The sequence below is a fragment of the Bidens hawaiensis genome, unplaced genomic scaffold (genome assembly GCF_021521415.1).
Source record: "Bidens hawaiensis isolate Kalapana, Puna unplaced genomic scaffold, B.hawaiensis_p1.1 tig00001575_1, whole genome shotgun sequence".
NCBI classification, from domain to species: domain Eukaryota; kingdom Viridiplantae; phylum Streptophyta; class Magnoliopsida; order Asterales; family Asteraceae; genus Bidens; species Bidens hawaiensis.
This window is the reverse complement of record NW_027491088.1, coordinates 2977231-2985879: the sequence shown is the minus strand read 5'-3', so window position 1 is coordinate 2985879 and position 8649 is coordinate 2977231.

Here is an 8649-nt window from a genome sequence, read left to right as displayed (position 1 = left end):
TATGTTGTTACCTGATTGGGAAATGACGGTGAGATTATTGTAAAAGCGGCAGGGCGGTGTTGTTGCTTTGATATGAATTATTATTAGGGTTTATAAAAAAAAGGAAAGAAATATTATGTTTAATCTTCTCTCTCTCTAGTTTACATCAAAGCCAAGATGTAGTACTTTATAGAAGTGATTTAAAACGGGCTTTTAACTTATTTTAATAGGGGGTGTGGGATTCCTTAGTTTGCTTTCTTATAATTTTTTATTAAGTTAATAAGTTATGGAACTTTTTCTCCCACAATATTCCAAACATCTTATTACTTTTCAAAAAGTTTATAAGTTATAAGTTGGTGAAATAAGCAATCTCAAACACCCCCTAACTTATCTGAGTTGGAGTTGGGTTCGGATATCCGAAAAAAAATCTGGAAAATAAACAAACAATCTGTTTTAACATTAAAATTACAAATCACCAAACATTCAATCCAACAATTTCTTTTAAAATTAAACTTACAAACACAAAGCATTCAATCCAACAACCTACACAATAGGTTTTCCAATCTAACAATCTATGATACAACAATATACCTATCGGCTTATCAAGGAGGAACCGTGGTGATTTGGTGCAGATGGAAGAGGACAGCGGCACCGGAGGACGAAGGTGGATACAGCCGGAGGTGGCGAGTGGTGATGGTGGCGGTGGACGGAGGTGGTGTGGTGGTGACGGTGATGGAAGAGTGGAAAGAGTCTTGGTCTATGAACGGATGTGAAAGTTAATAATGGTTATAAGGAGTATGGATGGGGTAAGATTAGAAGGTATATATATTAAAAAAAATTAAAAATATTAAATTTAGCATTTCGGATAATTCGGATATCCAAATTATCCGAAAATCATAAAAACACTATTTGAATCCGAATTTTCGGATATCCGAAATTTCGGGTAGTTCGGATACGGATTATCGGACAATTCGGATACGGATCAGGATTCAGATACTTTTGAACACCCCTAGTTTTCGGTTCGGTTTTAATCAAAAACCGCACCGAACCGCACCAAACACACCCCAATCTTAACCATTGACCAAGTCATTTGAAGCCTTGAACGCTAAAATTGCAAGCTGAAGGCCTACTGTAACAAGCATTGACGGTTTTAGAGTCTTACGAAAGCAGGGGCGGACATACTTGTCAGGGCGGGGTGTCCCCGTCTCCTGTGGAAAAAAAAATTTTAGTGTTAATATACCAAAAAATTCTCGATCGACCCCTGTAAAATTTTGACCCTATCCCTTGTGAAATTTTGAAGTCGAACCCTGTATAATTTCAAGACGACCTCCATGAGATTTTGAGACTAACCGTAATAAAAAAATACAATGAAAATTTTATAAATATATTATATAAACGTTATATAAACAATTTTTCCTATTAATATCAACAAGTCCATTAGTCTAATATCCAATCCAACTTTAAGCTCTAAGACCTGACTCAAACCTTACACAATTTTTAGCTCAATACCCAGTATCATCCTAAAATAATATTTTCTTTTACCACATTACCAGTTTACCGCCTCTCACAAGTCACACCCTCTGCCTCAGCCAAACATTCTGATCGGCTGCCTCCCTGGACCCTTCGTCTTTTCTCAGCTCACCGGAATTGGAAATCGGAATCGGAAATTCCGGCCACCAGGACTCACGGACTCACGGTGACAACTTACAAACAGTTGCATAATTCTAACATCCATCCTTGTGGTAAGGTATAACATAGATACATCTAATTTATGTCTAATTTAGTTAGGCTTTAAGATTTTTAGGTTAATGATGTTTAGATTATGTTAAAAAAATGAGGGAATTTTGTGGGCAAACTTGTGATTTTGTGATTCTGTAACATAATTCATAAAGTGGAATTTTGAATTTTTAATAGTTTGATTACTTGCTAAGTTTGTTTTAACTCTGATCTTATCGGAAGAAAGATAATGAATCCGATAATGGAGAGATTGCTAAAACTTGAATGGTTTAGCAAGTATTGTTCAATTGATGGTTCAAACAAAGAAACACAATTCCTTTGCATTGGTGTATCGTTTATTAAAGTTAGCTCTTGTATTACCTGTCGCAACCGAAACCCTTGAAAGATCATTTTCGGCGATGAAGTATGTGAAGTTCGATTTGCGTAATCGAATGGGTGATGAAAATTTAAGCGACAGTTGTATTTGTTACATTGAGAAAGACTTGCTTATCAATGTTAAATAGATGATGTAATGGTTAGATTTCAAAAAATGAAAACTCGTAGAGAACAACTTTAATGTATTTGTTATCTAATATTTTGTTTGGTAATCCTTTTTTTATATATATGACCCGATTCGACCCGACCCGATTCGACCTGACAGTTTTATTAGTATCGACCATAAAAGTTCCCGACCCATGTGAGAAAATTTTCTGGATCCGTCACTGTATGAAAGCAACATGGTTTGTTTTCAGGTTGCGTATTGTGACCCTCGTAGCATCATATATTAACAGTCAATATTGTTTTATGTTGTATTTTGGGCATATAGATTCGGCTTCACACTTTGCTTTAAATAATGTATTTTTGAAACTTTATTATTTGTTAGCTGTTGAGAGTTGATTATACCTCTTACGTGCTTAACTATGTGGCTGGTATTATAATTACCATTTACCACGAGCTCCTCCACGTTTATATCATTAGTGGTTTAGTGGTTGCAGTCATAGTTTGTCCTTAAGACTTGAGCACATTAAGATTTTCTTTTAAGAACCGGATACCTCATCTTATGAAAAATTATATTTTTTTCTCATTAACATTATTAATTCAAGTTTCTACATTGTACATGTTTAGTCTAGTGCAAATCTTTATCTATTCAAGTTTCTCCTTGTCTATAGCTCTCTAAACTTTCTAATGTACGTATGGATGATCCATTACTATATCGAAGAAGTTGGAGTGTTACGTTATTTGAGTTTGACTAGACCTAAGATTGACAAGTGTAGCTTCAATAGTATGCTTTTAATCTCCCCTTACTATTTTCAACTTTATGCACAATTACAATTACTATTATTATTATTATGCAACAGACGGAACAATGCCAACTCCCTTATTGTCAGCTATGACGCCCTTCTTTACTAAGGACGGGCCTAGAAGCCTTATGTCCGGCTACACCCCTTTTGAAGACAAGGTTAAGAGTGTATATTGTTGATATTATGAGAATTGTTCATCATGGAAGACACCTACTCATGATATATTTATGAAATGAGTTGGCCTCGTATATTATCTATTGCATTGCAAATTATGTTCCTGCTTTGGCATTGATTACCAGCATTTAGTGATCGCTTATGATGATGAAGTGTGTTTGATGAATATTGCTTCAAAGTGCTAGCTGCACCTTCCTTCGTATGATATCTTTTATTTTTGGTTTTATCGAAAAATTAGATCTTATGTGTGGAGTTCTTGATCAATTGTTCTCTTTAAATATTATATTTTGTGAGACATCTTTGATTATATATAATATTCTTGGAGGACATCAAGGGCTATAATACAATCTGGCATCCTTGTAATAATCTATCACGTTTAAGGAAAATTTATTAGTTAAACTAGGGATAATTGATGGAGATTAAAAAAATTCAAACCACCGTTTTTTTCTTAATAACAGTTGGGCATGGTTTGTTATTATGCTAACTCTGTTATCACTCGAGACACTTAATTTCTAGCATATATGCAAAACACTTGGAAGATGATAAAATTAGTTGGTTTCACTAAAGACACATATATGTACTGTGTACATATTTAAAAGTCTGCAAACCAGCAGGCTTGGCAAAAGAAACAAAACATGTATGTACCGTGTACATATTTAACAGTCTGCAAACCAGTAGGCTTGGCAAAAGAAACAAAACATATATGTACGTTGTACATACTTAAAAGTCTCCAAACCAACAGGCTTGGCAAAAGAAACAAAGCATATATGTACCGTGTACATACTTAACAGTCTGCAAATCAGTAGGATTGGCTTAAGAAGCATATATGTACTGTGTACATACTTAAAAGTCACACTTTTTGTTCCAATTTTCGTTTATTGATTTGTTTTTTAGTTTAAACAATAATTCTGCTAAGTGTTCTATTTTGTTGTATCATTTCGTTTAGCAAGTGCTAAGTTATAAATTATTATTGGTCAAGCAATGAATGTAACTATATAACAAGAAGCATGCCTAGTATAATCTAATTCATATCAGATTTGTAGCATCTTAATAGGGTGTGATAAGAACAAACATTACATTCAGTAAAGTGTCTGGATAGTAATTATATGTTGTACAAAGTAATTAACTTAGATCAACAATGAAAAGAATGAGATTGTTGTATGTTGATGCTTTGTGTAGCTATCTGTTTTAGACTTTACCCTTTTCTAATTAAATTTTCTACTTGAACCTTGAACCATGAGTATTGTCCTTGCATAGATATTTGATTTTACATGTTTCAAGCTTAATTTAAAAACAAAGGGAGCCTCTCTTTATAAATAGAACCCCCTCTCCCCCTCTCTTCAAATCTTAAACAAATTAGTGAGCCTCTTTAAAAAAAATCGAAGTCATTATCTAGCAAACCGAACCATAAGCAAGACGACCATAACGGGTACCTAAAACAAAAAACGAGCAGTTTGAAAAATTCTATAATCGGAATCTTTGTTTTGAGTTCCATAACGGATCAAAACCGATCTATACACACCCCCTATGTTATTGTTATTGGTAATATTCTATTGCATTGTGATTAACCTTTTGATCTCACTGATATTTAAGGTTGCATGAAAGACTGTTGCAAATAAGCATACCTTGATATGGGCAGATCGAGTCCAAGCAGGTTTATAAGAAAATTATATTATTATATAGCGTTTAGGAGTGTTAATCGTGTCGAGTTGATATATTAAAGGTTTTAGGTCAAGTAGATGAATCCCGAACTTTACCAATATATTTATTCTTGCCAAATACACTGATCCTAACGCAAACACACGTTTAGATAATGTCATGTTTTCAACTCAACCAATTTTAAAGTTCATTGAGAATAAACATTGTAACTTGATAATAGTTTAAACAATCTTGCAGCTCAACTCAATGAACACCTTTTTTTTTATGGGAAAACGGTCTTGGATATTTATTTGTTTATTTAATGTTTTTTTTGTTTGTAATTTTTTGTACTCAAATATATATATAATAATAATTAAAATGTATTCATGATTTTCTCTATTTTTTTAAAGAATTTATACTTTGTAATTCTAAAATTTATTGAGTTTATATATTTAATTGATTTTATTTTAAACAACCGATTGTTTTGGTTAACCAGTTCGGTTATTAATCTAACCGAATTTGACTGGATTAGCAATAATCGGTATGGTTATTAACCAATAGCATGAAAATGGTTAACCTGTATACGAACTTCTTGGCAGCTATGCCTTCCTAAATGGAAAAGTGTATTCTTTTTCTTCCATTTATTATAATTTAAGGCCAAAAATCCTTTAAAAGAACAGTCTCATTTCATTTTATCGTTAGTTTTCGATTTTGTAAGTATACAAATTCTTTTTAAAAGAATATTTTGTTAACCATTCTTTTAGGACATCATCCATTGAACTTTATAATAATAAATAACTTATTATATTTGTTTAAGTGATGGAAAAGTATAAAGAAAGCCAAAATTGGTGTTGGTTAATATATCACGGTTGGAATATTAATTAATGGGGTGTTTGGTATTACTTATTTTTACCAATTTATAACGTATAAACTTTTTGAAAAGTAATAAGGTGTTTGAGATTGCTTATGTTGGGAGCGAAAAAGTTTCATAAGTCACACTTTTACAGCTTATTAACTTAATGAAAAATTATAAGGAGGTAAAATAAGAAATCTCAAACACCCCTTAAGAAATAAAAAGTTGTTTTATCCACGTCAACACTTGATTTTTCCCATAAATGCTTTTAGCGAATTTATAAATTTATAATTAATTACTCTCTATATTATTATTATTTTTTATTATAAGGTGTTTGGGATTCTTATTTTCATCAACTTATAACTTATAAACGTTTTGAAAACTTGATAAGGTGTATAATGTGTTTGACAAACCATAAGGTAGCGTTTGGTATGCAGGAATGAAGAACGGAATGGAATGACCCATTGTGAGGGAATGGAAAATAGTGTGTTTGGTTGACCAAAGGAATAGAATGACCCATTACCTAGTCCATTACATTCCCTCTAAAATACCCAAATTTCATTCCATCCATACCCCATGTATTTTTTTTCATTTCATTCCCTCTTTCACCCTACATAACCTCCACCATCCTCCCAACACCACCACCACCACCACCCAACATCAACACCCACCATCGCCGCCACTGCCACCAGCCACCACCATCGCCGTCCACCGCCGCCACCAACCATCGCCATCGGTGGCAACCACTCAGCACTGCCAGCCGCCCGTCGCATATATCAACCATCACCCTACCATCACACATGCCGCCTACCGTCACCGCTGCCCACCACCGCCACCAATCACCACTATCGGCGTCCTCCGCCACCACCACCCACCACCTCCAGCCGCCCGCCACATCCATCAATCATCGCCCTACCATCACACACGCTGCCCACCGTCATTGCTGCCCACCACCACCTCCACTGTTACCGCCACCACCACCTCCACCGTTACCGCCACCGCTCCCACCACCACCACTCATTGCCATTTTAATTTTATTTTTTTCTTACCTATCAACAATACAAAGTAATGATTCACTTCATTCCCATGTTGTAACCAAGCATTTCATTGGAATGGTAATAACTCATTCCATTCTTTTGTCCATTCCATTACCACGTCCATTCCATTCCATCGTCCATTCCATTACCCCATACCAAACAGACACTAAGATCTTATGGATTTTAACTTATAGAGAAGACAAAACAGGGGTTTTGAAAAGTTAAAAATATGTTACTTATTAATTTAATGAGTTTGATTTACCTATTACACTCCTCTAACATTAAAAACTCATTACACTCATTTTAAAAAAGAGTGTCATTTTAGTAATTTTTGTTTTCCCTAACACATAAGTTAATCCAAATATTTTTTAAAAAAATTATTTTTAAAAATTCATAAGTTAATAAGTACTTTTAACAAAAAGTTCTTTTCTCTTTAAATAAGCAATCTCAAACATACCCTATATATAACATAAAATAAAATAATCTATAAGAACAAATAAAATAAAGTAGTTATAATATAAAATACATAATGATATGGCAGAAAAGTGTGATGAATGATCACATATTCACATACATAGTCATGAAGAATAAAAGAACAAGTTGAAATTACCAGGATGTGATATATTTATAAGCAAAATTACTAACGATAAAATACTTAAAAATTCAATGATTTAAGGTGGATAAAAAGGTATATTTTACTTAAGTACATTATAAAGTTACATATACATGTTCCTTTATGTAATTAGATGTGCTTTCATCCTTTCTTTAAATTCAACAAACAAATGTTAAAATAATTTTTGTTTAGTTTGACCACGATGAAATTGATGAATCTATACAGTGCACAATACGATAATTGTATGCAAACCTTATTTGATAATGTAACATGTTCTAGAGTATCGGAACTTTACCTCGTTGATTTGAACTACTTCTCTAATTGATTATGGTAATTGTTACAATGACTTTGTCATTGTAGCAAGGCATTTAACCCAGGGACATGGCTCCAACAGGAGTATCATTTTTAGGCGAATGCCATCTTAGCAATTGTCAAGTTCCCTAGGAAATTAAACCGTATGTTCTCATGTGCTATTTTGTTGTATATCAATATATCCTCATCTGATTCCATCATATTTGGATACCTTCTATTGACGGCCAACTATAACTCTTGAAGAGTATTCAAGTGATGCACCAAAGTTTATTTGTCTCGAGTTTGATGACTTGGTTGATTGTGTAGGCCATAGATTTCTAATGCATCTCCACTAGTCCCGTAAAGCTTTGGTAGAAAAAGATTCAACAACATATTCAATTTAATTTAATATTCTAAAGGACTAAAAGAAAATAGAAAATTTATCAACAAAATAGACATGTTGAGTAAATAATCTTCTAAAATTGACACATTTTTTTCAAGTCTACTTGTCTAAAATAGTCTCCTTTTAAACCAATAAAATCATGACACCTAGTCTTTAATGCGAGAGAAGCTACTTTTTTTTTCCTGAAAGTATTTCCATTTACCTTTTTGTTATTTTATGTCTAGGCAGCCCATCTCAAAAATGTCATGGTTAGAAACTTTAGAATATTTCTTTCAACTTTTTGATATTTTATTTCTACACTATTTGCCTTTAGTTCCTTAGTTTTAGCCCAGCCTTATAAAAATATCATTCCCATTGGCCATTGAGCCTTGGATGCCAATAGGGATGCAAACGAGTCGAGTCTGAGCTCGATCAGGCTCGAGCTCGGCTCGTTTAACTTACACAGAGTTCCAGCTCGGCTCGTTTCGAGCTCTATTTACAAAGCTCGAGCTCGGCTCGTGAGTAGATTTTCAAGCTCGAGCTCGGCTTGGACTCGGCTCGTTTACCATTTATTAGTTATTTTTTAAATAATATAATTATTTTTATATATTATTTTCTATTATATTTTTGTGTATTAAATAATATATATATATTATTTAGTTATT